The 18,442-nt window shown below is 25.8% G+C and overlaps 1 protein-coding gene across 8 annotated transcripts in view; it reads right to left on the reverse strand.

Moving 5' to 3' along the window:
- Positions 1 to 18,442, reverse strand: part of LOC107454941 (ETS-related transcription factor Elf-5) — a 148,178-nt gene that overhangs the window by 83,285 nt on the left and 46,451 nt on the right. The window contains exon 1 of one of the 8 annotated variants that reach the window (XM_071177513.2): positions 3,668 to 3,964. The exons of 4 other annotated variants lie outside the window; for them this stretch is intronic. The gene's annotated coding sequence lies outside the window, so the exon portion shown is untranslated. Of the gene's footprint in view, positions 1 to 3,361; positions 3,501 to 3,667; positions 3,965 to 18,442 lie in introns of those variants that run through there. 3 more of the 8 variants (XM_016072302.4, XM_071177512.2, XM_016072303.4) reach the window with 3 other exon arrangements.

The raw sequence follows: 18,442 nt of genomic DNA on the forward strand, positions 1-18,442 counted from the left end.
TTCAAAAATTAAATGTGTTATAATTAAAAATAAATAACTATTGCTGTCGTAGTTTTTTATCGATTCCTAAAATCTTCCCTCCCGCTATGAATATATACAGAGTAGTCAAAATAAAAGAGGCCCTTAAAACATTTTTTTTAAATGTTAAATTTTAATCTCTGTGTTGAAATTAAAAAAAATTTATTTTAATATTCTGCATTCAATTAAAAATTAACTATGTACATAGTTTTAAAAAAATGATAATTGCCGCATGATCAAATTTTAAATCTAAAATGTAGACGGTGTCAGATTTTGATAATATACAACAAAACAAATATTTATTTCAAATGCGTATTTAAACTAATAATTCAAAGTAATAAAATGATACATTTATTGGAAACTTATTGGAACATTACGCATAATTTTTTAAAAAAAAGTATAACTAATCATTGCTTACAAAGCACGGCCAAACATTCCATTTTCTTCATTTTAATAGAGAAAAACTTTTATCGAAATTTGCAAGTTTACGCTAACTGGTAATTAAAACTCAAAAGTTATTGTTAATGTTACAGATCTAAAAATTACTGCTAATTATTATCGAAGGTCTACATTTATTTCTAATTAATTCATGGCTATACTTGCAAAGGTTGGCAGGTAAAGTAGTAATATAAAAATACTAGCCATGCCGGTTTTGAATATTGAGCCTCATTTCTTCAAGGATTTTTGCCTTCAAGGTTTTCAATGTTTATGCGAGTGCCTATACGATAACGAGTATCAACTTAATTCAGTTTAGATATGGATAAGTAAACTTTTTTTTGTACATATTTTGGTTGCATGTTTTTTCTTCAATATCATAATATAAAGGGATATAAAATAGCGCTGTAATGACATTAATTTGTTTTTTAAAAATTACTTTCTTACCCTCGGTCCACGATCGCAAAAAAATAATAAGGAAAAGTACAATATTTGTTTACATATTATGACGACATAACTTTTACTATCACACAAGTGTTCAAAAATATTAAAAAAAAACTAGGACGTGGCTTACTACTTTTTACGAGTAACTGTTTCAAAAATTACAGTATGGTTTTATCCCAAAATCAATTTGATTATTTTAATACAAGATCAGTTATGCAAATGTTTATACCAAAAATGGATAAACAATCAAAAGAATTATTATTATTTATTAATAATGTTAAGTTAGATCGATAACAAATATTTATACAAATCTATATTTAACATAATACAAATATATTTTAAACTTTTTCCAGATGGGAGGATAAATAGAAACATTTTCTGGGTAAATTATACAATAAAAAAAATTTTCTCATACAGAAAAATTATATACAAAATAAATTTGCATTTTTTCCTTTTATTGTTGAAATTATTTCTGCTTAAGATGTGTTCTTTATTTTACATAGAAAACGTTATCATTTTTATTGCATTGCTTTAAATGTTGAAGTACGTTTGATACTAAAATGAAATGAATTTGATAAATAATTTGATAAAAAAATTAACATTGAATTGTAATTTACTCAGGGAAAATGTCTATAAGGAAAATTTTGTTTTACGAATACTTGTTTCTGATAGATATATTGTTATGCATTTATGTCAAAATTATCTCAGTCTGGTGGTATCAACGCAAATTGTTGCGATTATCCGAGTATCAAACATTTTCTCATTGTTAAAACAAATTTTCTTTAATATTCATGATCACTGGAAGATAACGGAAGATGTAATCAATATTTATAAATGTACGACGCCTACATTTACGTTAAACTATTATCTAACATTTAATAAATAATGATAAAGAATATTTTTTTAGTTAATCTATAATGTCAATATATATATATATATATATATATATATATATATATATATATATATATATATATATATATATATATATATATATATATATATATATATATATATATATATATATATATATATATATATATATGAACTTGCTTGCGGTAATCCTTGAAAAAACGAAAGTTCATTGTGAAAGTTCATTCGTACTCGAGTTGAGAGTTATTAGAAAAAAGGCAGTCTTAAACTGCAACTTAAGTTTGTAAAGAAAAACAAAAAATACATCAAAAATATATTAACAAACATTATAAAAAAATTACACCAAAAGCAAACAAAAAATCTGCATGGTGAACGCTCATCTACTGACAGTACTAACGGTGTTTGTTAAGCAGTAGATTATACGGGTTATTAGAAGAAAAAAATTCAAAAAAGGTACATAGCTAGTGACTATAAAACTATATTAAGAAAAATAGCAACAAAAAAACTTTTTTAGTAAATTCAAAGATGTCATGAATATAATTTAATCCCAAGGATTTTACTACTTACTTAAAAAAAGATTAATAGTTGAAAAAGTTGGAAAATACGGTAAATTAAAGGAACAAAAAGTGCATAAGTTCGTAAAGCTAAACATAATCTAAACAAGAGAAAAAATTTAAAAAGAAATTTGAAGTAACAATAACAAATTCATTTAAAGTTTAATAGTTTTATTAAAATTCTTCTTTTTTTCTGAAGTAAAATTTAAGCAAAATTTGCCATAGTATTTTCAGAGAGAAATCTAGGAAATTTAGTTTCAATTTTTTATTCAACTTACAGTTGTTAACAGACGATGATTTCATAATTAAAAAGGGTCTTATTTAACAACAAAAGTTAAATAATTCAGAATTTGAAAACGATTTTAAAAGTTTGCAATTGGAGGAATGTTTGTTCGAAGAATTTTGCTGTCACATAATTGTTTTAGTTTTAAAAACATACACTCATTTTAGAGAAGGATGCTGTTTTTTTTTTTAAATAATTTGCAAGTGTGCGGAACGTTAAAATTAACTGCAGTATGTATTTTTTTAAGATATCACATTTAATATAGATTTTTCCTAATATTTATTTTTAAATGGCAGTCATGAAATCGCCAACAAGTTACACAAATTTAAAATAGAAAAGCATTAAAAGGCACACTTTTTACATCAACATTATCGCAGAAAAACTATCCAATGAAACAAACATTTTATTATTAGGAGAGATGCTTTCAAAAATTAAAAGAAATTTATGAGAAACATTGCAAAAATCTTGTGACATATTTCTCTAATTTAAGAAAATATAAAGAATTGTATCGAATGGTAATCAATCTATGTTTCGTTAAAAATATTTACTTTTAAACATGATATGTTTACTTCTTAATGGTACTTATATATATCATTTCTGCTTATTTCTTGCTAATGCGATAAATTTTGAGAAATGAATGACGATAAGAATTAGTTAAACAGTGAAATAACTACGATTATATAAAGGTAATACTATTATTACTATTATGTTTATTGAATAATACACTATTATGTTTATTCAAACATATATTTACCGCCAATAAATATTGGGATCCAGTGTAACATAGAAGTACCATTATTTGCATAATAACATTTTATACTGTGAGAAAAAAAGAAAGAAGCTAGAACCCAAACAAAATACTGATTGCAACATTCCAAAGAGGAGAAATCAACCCTTTTCAGTGTGCAATTGATGATAACCACATGCGGATGATAAAAATAAACTTAGAGCGACCTTCAATCGAATTAACTAATGCAGAAATGTAGGCGTGATCGTTACGAATGCTTTCTAGATACTAGAATAGTAGCTAGAAACTATATAATTATAAAACATGACTTACCTATAAAGCTGTAAAATACTACCCCTTGACACGCAATTAGTTCAAAGTTCAAAATAAAAAAGTTCGAATGAGAAAACTCATTTACAATTTTATTCCAAGCTGTGGAATAGTTAATTTCTGAAGAAACGTTCTAAACACAATTCATTCTATGAGGTTTGGTTAAATAAAATGACAAATGCACGAAAGAAAATTAGAAGAAAAATTCAATGCAAAGATGAGCACTTCCAAAAATAAACAAAAAGCATTTTTCCAAGAATCATCTGCGATAATAATTCGCAATCACTCAAAACGGCCTTCACAAAGTGGAAGACTTGCGCGAAGTGTTAACTTCGCCAAAGTAGCGGTAAATATCGCCAAGATTTTAATTGTTAATAGTGAAAAGTTGGCATTAAATTTCAAGTATTAATCTGTTAATACCGTTTAAGGGATAGTTTAAAGAATGTTTTTGAAAGCTCCTGGAATTTATTTTTCCGACATATATTTTACAAAAATCATCTTAAATTTCATCAATGGTGTCAACAATGTTACATGTATTAATTTTTAAAAATTAATTTTTAGTTTATCTATTTACCATATTTTTTATATTCATACACTAAAACTCTATTAAAAAGTAATAAAAAGTATAGCTGAATATTTTTCGATAAAAAAACGAAATAAACTTGGTAAATAAATAATTTGTAAAATAACTAAAATATCAGAAAACTTGGCACAAAATTTTAGAACAATATATAAAAAGCATACCACCAAATCAAATTCGCAAAAAAAAAAAAAAAAAAAAAAAAAATTTAGAAATTAGTAAAGAATTTTTATTTGAAAAAAATAATAACACCAAACAATATGTAAAAAATGTAATATGTAAAAATAATAATATCAAATAACATGCATTTAAAGTAATAATTAAGAAGCTAACCAAAAAGTTTTCACTTCTCTTTCAAAAAAATACAAATTATTTCCAAAAATCAAAATTAAAATATCAATACAAATCCCCCCCAAAAAAAAAATATTTAAGAACTCTAAGGAAAATTTTTTTTCTTAAACTTGCAGTGAAATGGAAACTTAAAATTTCAATGTCATCAACGAAAATTTGAACAGTTGCTCACCTCACAAAAAATTGATAAAACATATAATTAGCGCCTGTTAATAAATAATCTTAATTTTTCTTTTCGTAAAGTAAAACTTAACGAAAGATCGGGGTAATGAAATAATAAAAATAAAATAGTGAACGGGGTCGATGACGTCCTGGGAGGCTCCGTCATGGGGAACTGGCATACCACGTTCCACCACAGATAGTGATTTTTTCCCTCCATTTGGGCCAGGTCATGAGAGGGTTTTTCTGGGGATTCTATGTCCGCTTTTATATCCACCTGATTGATCCACACACAGGATTTTAATAGATCCTCAAATATTATAGATAAAATACATTAAAATTGTTGTTTGAAATTTAAAAATATGGTAAAGCTATTATTATTATTATTATTTAAGTTTAACGGGATTTAATTGGTTCAGTTATACAACATATATTATTATAAATATATATTTTATCATAAAAAAAATGTTTTAGTTATTACAGTTTTTTTCGACAGTAAAAATAAAAAAGCAAACCATTAATGTATTTTTGTAGTTATTAATGCTCTATGCTAGTATAAGTTCTTTAACACTAGATTGCCTAAGGAAGTCATTTTGACTGCTTTTAATTTCAATTAGAAAAACAATGATGCATGCAATAACACAATTTTTTAGAACTTTGTGACTTTTTGTACAATATATAACTTTTTTTATTGTAAATATTTATTAATAACTTGTTATATAACTGTAAATAATACAAAAAATTTTAAAAATTAATTTTAAAGAAATTAATTTTCGCATCCATAATCCAGTCATTTTGACTGCTTTTGGGCAATATAGGTACATACTAATTTTCCGTCTTTATAGTGTTTATTAGAATTATTAAATGCCTAAAACTAATTTAATATACATTCTAAAAAATTTCGGATCAAATTGCTGTATAAAGTACCGGCACTTTGAGTGTATCTCCTCCATAAAATCCATTCTAATTGTAAAATATTATATCGTAATTTTTACAGTAATATTTATTTAATTGGAGTGATTCAGTGATTTTGCAGTAATTATTACTGTATATACGGTACTGTATTTCGGTAATTATTATTGTACGGTTTATCAGATTTTATTCCGTAACAGGTTCGGTAAAAATGGATTTTAAGGTAAAGAATAGCGGAACCCTGAGTTCCGATACTTTTTTATCGTAATTTGATACCGAATTTTTTGCAATGTATGGCAAAAATAATATTCAGGTAAACACTAGAATTGATGTCTAAAAAACAAAACAAAAATATAATTTCCTTATAAAAAGGATTTCTGATATTTATAAAGTTTAAAAAATTTAAATTATTTAATAATATAATTTTATTCATTACTTAACATGGAGTTGAAACAATTTAAGTTTGGAATTTCATCTAAAAAGTTAAATAGTCCACGAAAGGCAAAATTATTAATAATTGATTAAATTTATTTTAAGATTTTTTAATTCATAATTTTAAATTATAATTAAAAAATTAACTATGAACTATTTGTATTGCTTATTGTAATAAAAATAATAGAAAATAAAAAATGTGAATTAAAGTTTGAAATTTATTCACAAAAGCCTCAACGTAGTTTTGAATTTTTCAACATTAGCTATCATTTGACTAACTTACTTTAGTTTACGAACTATTTTAATTTGTTTGGTAAATTACAATGAATCCCATTTTTACCGAACATGTAATGATCTATTTAATACGAAGATGATGGTATTTAAATTAGGAGCATTTTTATCTTTTCTTTAAAAAAGAAGAGTAAAGGAAATCAAAGATTGAATCTTAAAAAAAAGAAGAAAAAAAAACAATGACATGCATACTTTTGTGTAATATGTTGTAGTATCAATTTTAACTAAAATTGTAGTGAGGCAAATTATGGTTCAAACGTTTAATAAATATTCATTTAGATTTTTATTTTCCAAATAAAAATATGATATTTTTCTGAACTTGAGAAAAAAAGTCACTTAATGAATTTTTATGAAGCAATTTAAATTTTTATTTCTTAATATCGGAAATTATATACAATGAATATAAGTATTCTTTAAATAATGTTTGTATTAATTGAAAATTATTTTTACATTAAATAAGTCACATGACATATGCTTTGGAATAAATTCTTAAATGGCGAATAATTTTAAATACTGGTAAAAGGTATAACACATTCATAATAATAACTTTGCGATGGTACAAGGTACATACATTACCTTGAAAGCATACAGAGTTTTATAGGAATATTCTATTTTCCTAATTTAAAATATTTCTCAGCAAAAACATATTCAATTTATACAACAACTACAAAAAAAAAAAACAATTTTTCATGAATCATTGATATAAATTGTTTTTTAAAACATACTTAACGTAACAACTTATATTCAGAAATTATTAAATTTTTCTCTTCAAATATTTAATTTTAACCGATTAAAAAGTAAAAAAATCCTTTTTTAGCATTTTTTTCGTTTTGAACATTTAAAAATATCACATAATGAGAGTATATTAAATTAAAGCAAAGTAAGGGTTTTGCTTACAAATAAATGGTACTTGTTAAAAATTCATTTTAATACAATGGGAATATCTTTCATAGTGTTTTGGTTTCTTCATAAAGCAATATTGTATAAAGTTATATATCTTTATTAATAATTACTTATTTAAAGCAAAGTAACTAGAAAGATTTCTCATTGAATTAAAGATAAATATATATAATATTCTCTTGAAAGATTTTACTAAATATGAATGTATACGAAATTCCATGAATGGTTTTTTATATAACTAAATATAAATATATAAAAAATTCCCTTGAAAAGATTTTGCATGAATTAAATATGGATGTGAAAGAAATTCGTTTGAAAGTTTTCTGATTGCATTAAATGTATAAAAATTCTATTGAAATGTTTCTGATTGAATTAAATATGGATGCATGTGAAATTTCGTTGAAAGTTTTCAAATTGCATTAAATATAAATTTATAAGAATCCCTTCGAAAGTTTTCTGATTGAAATAAATATAAATACATACGAAATTCCATTGAAATAATTCCGATCTAATTAAATAAGAATGTATACAAAATTCCCTTGAATATTTTCTGATTTCATTAAATCTAAGAAATTCCTTCGAGAGGATTCTGATTGTTTTAAATATTAATAGATTAAGGAATTTTTGATTTAATTAAATATAAGGGCATACGAAATCCTCTTCAAAGGTTTCTGATAAACGTACAGGTTTCTAATAATCATTCACATAACTAATCGGATCGAAACTCCAAATGTGTATTTGGAAAAACACAGTAAGAATGGGAAACTAAAAATTCATTCATGTGTTTTTATTAAAATCATGAAATCATAATGTCAATGTTTTATCAAGTGTATAAGTTTTTGAGTTCAAAATAATATGAATAGATAAAAACAAAATATCGTAAGTTTTTTTCACATGTGTTAGGATTAATGTACTGTATTTCGTTGTCCCATTTAAGCAGTTCGTGTTTTTTCATAATTAAAAACGATAACAAAAGCCAAACAATAAATATTGATCACTTTCCAAGATGTTTAGGGCATTATAAGTCTAAAAAAGAATTAAAGATGAATTATTATGTTTAAATGAGCTGAAATAGAGCGTTTAAGGAAAATGCTCCAAAAAACTTAGAAAGTAGAGAAAAAACGCAAAGAAGGTCGATCGTTAGTAAATGAAGCGAAACGGCTTCTTTAAAAAATAAAAACAACGAAACAGGGATGATATCTCTGTTTTGTTGATATTTTCGACAATAAAAATAAATAAATAAAATCAAGATTAATGGCTTGGGAATGTTTAATGTAAATTGAATTATGTTTGGTAGAGAATCTAATAGATTGATGAAAAAAAATTGTTTATTATTTGTGAAATTTAAGACAAAAAGAAAATTCTTTTGTTAAGAAAAAAAATGTTTAGAGTTATAAGTAGAAATTTTTAGAATGATAAGCTTTGTTTTTATAACTACAAAACATCGAAAACAAAAATAAATGATGACATGTCTCATAATTTTTAAGGAAAGCAAAATAAGAAAACTTTTTTCAAATTATATTGAATATTTTTAAAAATGCATAATAAAACAACTTTTTTTTTCTTTTTCTAAAGAAGTGAGTATTTTGCATAGCTTACATATTCAACTGAATAATTTATAACTCAAACAGTCTCATTTAAATTATGTTTCATATTTTTCAAAAATTTTATAAATTGTGAATTTCTAAATCGTCTTATTTATATCAGTTTTAAAACTTCACGTTGCATAAAATAATGTTTATTATAGTGAATTTTCTGTGTAAGCAGTTATTATACTGTAATAAATCGTAAACAGTGCAAATTATCTGATTTAACATATTTTATGAAGAAAATATTAAGATAAATTTCGAATTTCTTTACTTTATTATTTTCATTCTTAAGAAATTCATCTTTAGAAATATAAGTTAACGTAACGTAAAGTTACGTAAAAATAAAATGAAACTTATTTGGAAATCAGAATGTTCATTTTTAGTAAATTAGATATAAAATAAACTAACGAACTAGTAAAAATTGAAGATTAAAACCTTTTAATATTTAATAATGGAAATACTGACTATGAGCGGAATTTATGTGAACTTGTATGATATATGAACTAATTCTAACGAGGAGAATAGTTTTCAACCTTATTAAAGTGATTGAAAATTGCAATAATATTTACTTAAACAAAATAAATTTTTTGCAATTTATTTATTTTTTTCTAATTTGGCTCTTGGTATAACCTGCAATAATAAGTTTTCCCCTCTTTCGGAATAGTATTTGAAAAATAATAACCCTACATTTTGTACTCTGATGGAGAATCTGTTGTGGAGTTTCTGACCTGTACCGAATAATTTAAAGTAGAACAAAATTTTAAGCCGTGTCTTTAAATATTTTTTTTTAATATTTTCAGCAGATATATATTTATAGTATCAAATACATTTTTAATCGAGCGATGCATTAAAATTAGATCAAATCATTCAAGAAAAATCATAACTCATATTAATCTTAATAATTAACATGAGTAAGGATAAAAAAATATTAAATTATAACGAGAAAACGAAATGCAAACTCTGTACTTTCGATATTTCCTTTAGAAAATTTGAATATGAAACATACTTATCCCATTAGTTATTTCAAGAAAGTTTTAAACCTACGCAAAAAACGTAAAAATGGCTAATAATAATGAAATTTAAGTAATTAAAAATTTCTTAGGATCCGAAAAGAATAGTTGCGAACGTTTTTATTTCTGAAAGGGAATAAATATAATATTTTAATACATAGCTTAAATGATAAACTCAATATATTTCAAACGTACGAAAAATCGCATAACACAGTGATATGAAATTAATTAAACATTGAGATAAACGATTTTAACTACATTCTTTTCCTAGGAAAAACAGTGCATGACAATAGTTATATCTATTAAAATGGTTTTGAGAAGTGTAAAAACATCGCAGCCAAATGAAGGATAATGGAAGCCATTGGCAAAAAAAGTTGCGCCAGGGAAAACCAGTCAGTTGCAAACACAATCGCCAACATGACGGCAAGTCACACAGTGGACAGCCGTAGGCCAATAACAAGATGTTACCTATGATTGCGTCAGCAGCGGCAAAAGTAAATTCGACAGTTCTATAAAAATAGATATGCTTTTCACTTCACCAGTGGATCTTGCTCGATTATTCCCTGGCCCAAATACTGAAATGTCTTTACCCCATTTCACAAAAGAAAGTTCGAGTAATAAAAAGGATTTATTGTTTTCAGTTTCATAGAATTATTTGAGCTAATTTTTAGAAAGTGATTGGCGTCCTATATTATTAATAAAAGAGATTATAAAATAGCTCTTTTTTTATTTTCAGTTAATGGATTTTGAATAAAATGAATACGTGTTTTATATAAAACTGAGAGAATGGAAAATCCTTATACGCAGTGCTTTTCTTTGAATTCTGATGTAACATAAAAAACGTCCCAAATCGATCAAAAAATAATGCAAAAATTTTTTTTTAATGAATTATCTTAGAATAATATAGTTTTTAATGATCCTAAAAATTTAACTGTGCTTTTTTTAAACTACAATTTTCAAATGTAATGTATATAAATATTTTTAAAAAAAATTATTTTGTAATATGTGTTATCAGAAAATTAACTAAAAAATATTATTTTTTGTTTTAATTCTATAAAGGAATAGAGAGTAAATCAATACATTTGATTATCATTTGCTTAATTTTACTAATTAGCATGTATTTTATTGAATCTATTTACCAAATTTTTAATTTTAATGTTATGAATGATTTTTTACCTAAACTTAAATAATAAACCTTGAATTTTGAAAAAAAAATTATTTATAAAGATATAAAATTCTATTGTATACGTATTAATTTTACTATTAATGTATAAAATGCATTGACTCTGTTGAATACATAATCATTGTATAGGCTTTTTATGTAGGCTTTTCATTAGTCATTCTACTAATACCAAGCAATGTATGCACATGAATTTAATCATTTTATATTTTGCTGATATATATATATATATATATATATATATATATATATATATATATATATATATATATATATATACTTGAAGCGAAAGAAGTTTTTAATCGGGTAATATTTTAATAATATTGTGGGATCATGATGACCGGGGGATCATGATGTATTGTATATTTAAATCGTATATTAAAATCATTGTATATTCAAATCGTAACTAAATATATGTGACTTTCAAAAAAAATCTTGCTATACTAGTTACTAAATATTATTTTACAATCATCATACAGGATAATAAAACATTTAGTTGAACACCTCTTATATAAATATATTAACGAATTATAACCAATTTAATGTTGTCTGATAATACTTTTCTCTTTAGAGAAATACAGTTATTTTGCCCAAGAATAATGACGATTTCCCTAATTGTACAGTATCGTTAATGTTAGGGAAGACTGCATCTTTCGCTAAGGATTCAAATTGTTTTCATTTCCGCTGACCAACTAGGGTGGTGGTCCTGAAGTCCTTCTTCACTAAAACTAACACGCCCTTACCTTATTCGCATCAATGGAACAATTGACTTACATGTTAAGATGTAATTATAATCAAATAATAAGTTCGTTGACCGAATGAAAAAGTGGTAATAGGCGTGGATACAGTTAAAATGGAAAATCATTTAATTTTAAAATATATATCACAGCTTCTGTTTAAAATATAAGACTTTGACATCGTAAGCGTTAAATTTACCACTCGGTTTAATTACTACTCAAAGAATTACTCCTATTTATTTGAATTTGATGATTTCAAGAAAAATTTTAGTCAATGGATTTAGCAGGAAAATAATGCCATTTAATTGCCAAAACGTCCTAGTTTATTTATTAAATGCCAGTTTTCAATTCTTCGTTAATTTTTTTACAAGAATCATTTAATTTTCTGCATGAAACTTTTTTAAAAGCTGATTTAATGATCGTCTGATCATTTAATGACTGATTAAACACTCAATTTTAGAAAATTATCACTAACTATTTTTTTCTTTTATGCCATGGTTACAATTTAATAACTATTCTTGGTGTGTGTTGGAACATCGAAAAAGAGCCTCCAAATTACTAGTTATTAATGAGTTAAGTTTTTGTAGAGGCAACGTTTTAGTTACATATGTGTTCATAAATTAAACTTTCCTTAAATGCATGACTAAAACCAATACATTTTATATTTTTTAAAACAATTTGTCAAATGCTGAACCCATGGATTTCGTTTGAGATAGACATTTGTTTGATTCATAAAGAAAAAAAACAATTTAAGAAGTAATAAAACAGCGAAAATTAAGATATGGATTCGAATTTCTGGAAATAATATAGTAAACAAAGTATAATAAATGTGTATGGAAAGGCAATACTACTATGGTGCACAATTTTACACTAGTAGTTAAAAAAACTTATTGAATCAATTTTTCGTCATCCTTAAACCTTGTTTTGTAAGCAATTCTTTCAGTAAAGAAAGTAAAAAGCCAAAACTAACTGACTCTATTGGAGATGGCACAATATTCAATAACTAACTTTTTTAATTATAATAATAACATTTTTAATTTTTTAAAAAAAATGCGAAGTGCGACCATTATTTTTCAAAGCTAATCTGATTATATCCTGAAAATATAAGAAGAGTTATATATTTATTTACAATTTTTCGAAACAAGCTTCATTTGATGTAACGCTTTTAAGAACTGAGCTGTAAAACCTTCAGAAACAATTTTGAAAGTGATTTTTCAGAGTTTGAATCGATTTTATATTTTTATATCCTTAAAACTCATTTCTTTAGCAAATTTTTTAGTTTTGTCAACGAAAAACTTGCTAGAAATTTGTCCAAACTGACCTGCACAACCTCCTAAACAAACAAAAAATGCAAAAAGAAAGAAATTTAAGCATTACGAAGTAATTCCGATAACCGATAACTACAAAGTTATAATTAAAGAGAATTCAAACGAGAAAATAGTTATGCAAATTTATTTATCTACAAAAGTACATTTAGGCCACGAGTTACCTTGAGACTTATTGATTGTGAATGTGATTCACATCATATTTTCAGGAGTTGTTAGTACAAAATTGATCGCCGCACCCTGTATTTTATTATGGGTGTTGTTTTTTTGCTAACTGCTGAACAAAAAAAGGTATGCATCTATTTTGGTTTGCTTCCTACTTGCTTAAGATTTTTATTGTTTACAGAAATTGCACTGAGGAATAAATTTTTTGTTGCCTTAATACAAATACTTGAATTCGCCTAATTTGAGTGTGGGGATATTTTAAATCTGACATAAATTTTGCTTCTAAAGCTACAGGTTTCTTAAATCACAATTTTAGTCTATTTTTGTCGAAATGTACAAATTTAAAAGCCTTATATATAATAGAGGGTTGCTTAAATGTTTCGATAAACTTTTAGAGGAGTTAAGGATAATCCTCAAGATTAAAATTGCATATCAATCTTTGCCTGCAAATGTAGACATACCGGCGCTTCTCTATTATGACCTCTTGTTCAGAAGCAATCGAAGAAATATCTCATACTAGAGAAGCAACCCTGGCTGCGTATGATGACATTTCTGTGCATGAATTCTTATGCAATTTTAATCTTGATTATGTGCCCTAAATCCAATAGAAGCTTGCAGCAAAATTTACGCGACCTCCTGTATTATATAACGTTTTTAAACTAAAATATTTCGACAAAAAATGGCTATGGTAAGAAAAGAGATATCGACTGAAGATATGAAACTAGTGATACGAAAAGTCTGTTAAAAAATCTGTTTAAAATCTAAATAATCTGAGGTCTGTTAAAAAATCAACAGGAAAAAAAGAGTTCCCTAGTGTTATTTACTACTATTAAATTTCGATATAATCTTGCCATCTCTTTTCAATCCTATTTCACAAACTAATTGAAAATACTAGCACCACATCTGTAGCTAAAAATATCGAAATGGTACTTGTATATTATGGTTCTTTTGAATCTTTAGATACATGCATTAAAAGCATATTTCTTCCAAAGAGAAAAGGAATCAAATGTTGTCCTTATATCAAAAGGATTCGTCTGGCAAACAAGCAGATTTCAATTCCTCTCATTAGAGAGGAATCCCGGAGAGGTTTGAATCTTTGCAAACTTCGCAGGTGTTCATCTGACACTCTCATTTAAAATGACGAACCGCGAACTGCTTCATATCCAGCTGCTCCGTCAAATGGGCGAACTGGTGTGTGAAAGCAACTCTTTACGCTTCCGAACACATAGAAAACATCTGCAATCTGAATTTACTTTAATAAGTAGAAATGAATTGAAAACAAAAAACAACAGTTTTGATTTTTTACAAATATATATTTTAGAGAAGAAAAAAAAATCGAATTTGTAATTTTTATGTTTGTTTATTTAAAAGAAAAGCTTTGGTAAGTATTTTGTTCATTAACAATAATTTTAGAGGACATGAGTTGAAAGTAATAAAATAAAATAAAAATCTTAAAACTATGTCTTTCAAGTCGACTAAAAAGGAGAGAAATTCTTATTTTTAGCACCTCTAAAGTGAAAACGCAGGGATCATCGCTATCGAAAGCCATGAGGTTCAGTGGTGATTAAAGTTAATTACGGATGGGATATACACTACGTATTATGCTTTTCTACGATAGAAATAAATTTTTTCTTTTTTTATACCTTTTATCTTTTTTTGTAATTGAAAAACTGTAATTGTAAAATTTTGTAAAATTGTGTAAAATAATTTTGTAATTTTTATATTATTTTATTTTTTTAAATTTTTTTTAAGATTCTAATGTGCTATTTTTTTAAGTCGGAAAATCAGCGAAGTTTTCAGTTTCCGATAAATTTTGACGGCAGTATTTTAGTAACGAAGTAAATTTCATTATCATGTCACGTAAGGCTCTGGTTAAATTTTTATTACTCTAGTTAAAGAGGAAGGTGGTTTATTTGGAAATGGTCAAAATTGCATTTGCAATATACCACTTTCACCGATGGGGTGGAGAATTAATAAAACACAGTAAAATCGAACATTTGAAGACGATGAGTAAAGGAGAAAAAAAAGCATGCCTATATGTCATAATTTGCATTAAGAAAAAAATATTGTCGAAACTCTTAGAATATGGTAAAATTTGCATTGTTTCTGACTCTATGGGACCATCAAAATAATTTAGGCATGTAAAAGGTAAGTTGTTAAGTCTTTAGTAATGATTTTGCTAAAATTACTACTAGAATTAGGTTTTAAAATATGCGATAAAATTTAGCAATTTTATCATGATATATTTGAGTATGGCATAAAAATCCGTTATTCGACTAAATTTATTTTTCAGTTTTGAATATTTCACCAAATTTTAGGCAATAAGAACTATAATTTAGAAAACCATAATTTCCGATAAACCATTAATGACAACAAATTATCAAATGAATGGTTTAAACACCATATATTTTGGATTTTATTTTTAGAATAATCATTTGTTTATTTTTGTACCAGAAATGTCATTACATACAGTACAGTAATTTAACCAGAAATTTGTTCTTCTTTCAGATTTTAATCAGTAATATTTTTAGTTTACTAAATCATAACAATTATTTCAAGCTTATAATCGAATGAATAAAATTCAAAAAAACAACCAACGTCCCTAAAATTGGCCGTTTTCGAATATTTATTTCCACGACACATATAATGGGAGTGTTACTTTAAATTATTAGTCTCAGACACAGTTGAAACTTAGATACTTGCATTGAATTAAGTAATTAATTAGAGCAATATTCAAACATTAAGTTAAATTATTAAATAACCTAGCAATAATATTAGGTTATTTGCTTATTAACTTAATTTTTATTAGTGATATTATTCAGCAGTAACCAAAAATTATTTTATGCATAATTTGCAAAACTAAACAACTGTTATGGCCTAACAACTATAACTAAAACGCAACGTCACTACAAAACGCTTGTTGGGAACTGTTTTTAATGCATAGCTTTTTTATGAAACAGCAGTGTTCACTATGATCAAATCATTTTAAATTGAAATCGTAAAATTAATTCAAAAGCAAAACAAAACACCATCTGTATAGATTTTTTTCAGATATTCTAATAAAATTTAGAATGATAACAATAATAATATTACAAATTATCAACTTTAGTTATTAGCAAAATTAATTTTTTCTCCAAATATTCCGTCTTTTATATCCATAAATAACGCATCTATGACAATATAATCACGTCATCTAAAAACTAATTTGAAAACAAAAAAACATCTGTCTTGATTGCAAACTATCAACATTGGTTTAGCATTTTTTCCCCTCAAATATCTCATAATTTAATATCCTTAACACTAGAAAGACGGATGGGGCCAATTTGTCCCATCGCCTCTTTTGCTGCTTGGTTATTCAAAAAATAACTTATTGAAAATGTTGGGTATTCCTGACTTTTCATAATTTATCGCAATTTTTAAATTGCGATAAATTATGCTTATTTAATCATTCATGAGTTAGCCTTATAGAAATGCATATATATAGAACCTTATATCTACAGTGATAGGAGGGGCCACAGTGGCTCCTTAGGTATATTGGTAGGCATGCCATAATCCCAGTAGTTTGGTGTATAAGGAACCCTTTTCTATACATAACAAGATCCCAGTTTCATTAGAAGCAAGAATATTTCAAAATATCTATAATTATTATTTATAGAGAAAAGGAAACTCAATTATCTTGAAACAAATGTATACTTATAACTGAAAAACTAGAGCTCAGGTTAATCAAATATTTTTGTTAAAAAAATCGAATAAAATAACATATAGAGACATTTCAATGATCAAGTCTCTAAAATGTTTTCATAAAATTTATTAAGATAACATTCTAAGATTTTTGATGTCCAACTCACGCAAACACAAACAATAAGGGAAGGGTCAAACTGGCCCCTTCAGTCTTTTTAGGCGTACAGCAATATTCAGTCATTATAGTGTTAAAAAAGCAAATCGATAGCGGTATAATGACGTAAAGAACTACTACAATAGTCGCTGGTTCAAACCCTTCGAAATAATATATAAGAGGTCTGTCTTATGGTGGCTACGACATGGGTGTCTATATTATAAACATCCATGACTCCATAGTGCGGAAACAAATATTTACATAGGCAAGCCATATTACGTTTCCCGATAAGTTCTACCACCTACATAATAAATACCACAGGGCTAATAAAAAATCAGTTCATCTTCAATCGTTTAATGGCCTATTGAAAGCCTGACGCAGCCCACCTGTTTACTAGTGAAACGCAAAAACATTGTGATTACACTATTTGTATGAATCAGAAAACCATTAAAGAAACAATTACCCGTTAAAGAATATCTTTTCCTTGTGCTTTATTTCCCTATACGTATCGAAAGGAGGCAAACGCCTTAAAGCAAATAATCTGCATTAACAGTTCGTTATATAAATTGAGTTGTTTACATGAATTATGCTTTGTGTGAGTGTCATTGCAACCTATACAAATTGAAGATTATTCAATAATCATTCGATTAAGTTAGCAATTATAATGACATTATTCGAAATATATGGCTGACGTAAAGAAGAAATGCAATTCGAACGAAATCGAAAATAATTACGTTTTCAATTATGAGCGTCAACTAACGGTTTTAGAAAAAGAGAAAATTTATTGCGCATAGTTTTAAAAATAAAGTTGATCAAAAAAAGTACATTAAATTAATAATTAAATGCTGATTAAACCAGACGTGCACAACAATTATGCAAACATCGATTGCAATTTCGAAAAAAATTATATATTTGTAGGATTTATATTCTACATCATATATTAAGTGATTATATATTATTAGTATTGTTTTTGCATGTAATGTGACATAAAGTTTATGAGGAAAAAAACGAGGATTTAAAAAAAAATGTTTCAGAAAGACTCAAATCGAATTTTGCTTCCGGAAAAATATGTTAAAGTTTTCAAGTTCAGCCTAAATGATATGGAAAATTGAACTATGTTTTAGTTTTAGTTGAACGATAGTATCATGTATTCAAATTGACAAACTACAGTAATGTGTTTCAACATGGCAATACATTAAGATTTCAGTAAATTTGAGCAATATTATTGTTTCACACACTCCAAAATTTCTATTGGTGTGGAAGTAATTCTATCGGGAAACTAAACTTTAGAAATAATGAGTCTTTAAATTAT

This window comes from Parasteatoda tepidariorum, chromosome 2 (genome assembly GCF_982258835.1).
Source record: "Parasteatoda tepidariorum strain Cologne lab strain chromosome 2, Ptep-v5.0, whole genome shotgun sequence".
Classification (NCBI taxonomy): Eukaryota; Metazoa; Arthropoda; class Arachnida; order Araneae; family Theridiidae; genus Parasteatoda; species Parasteatoda tepidariorum.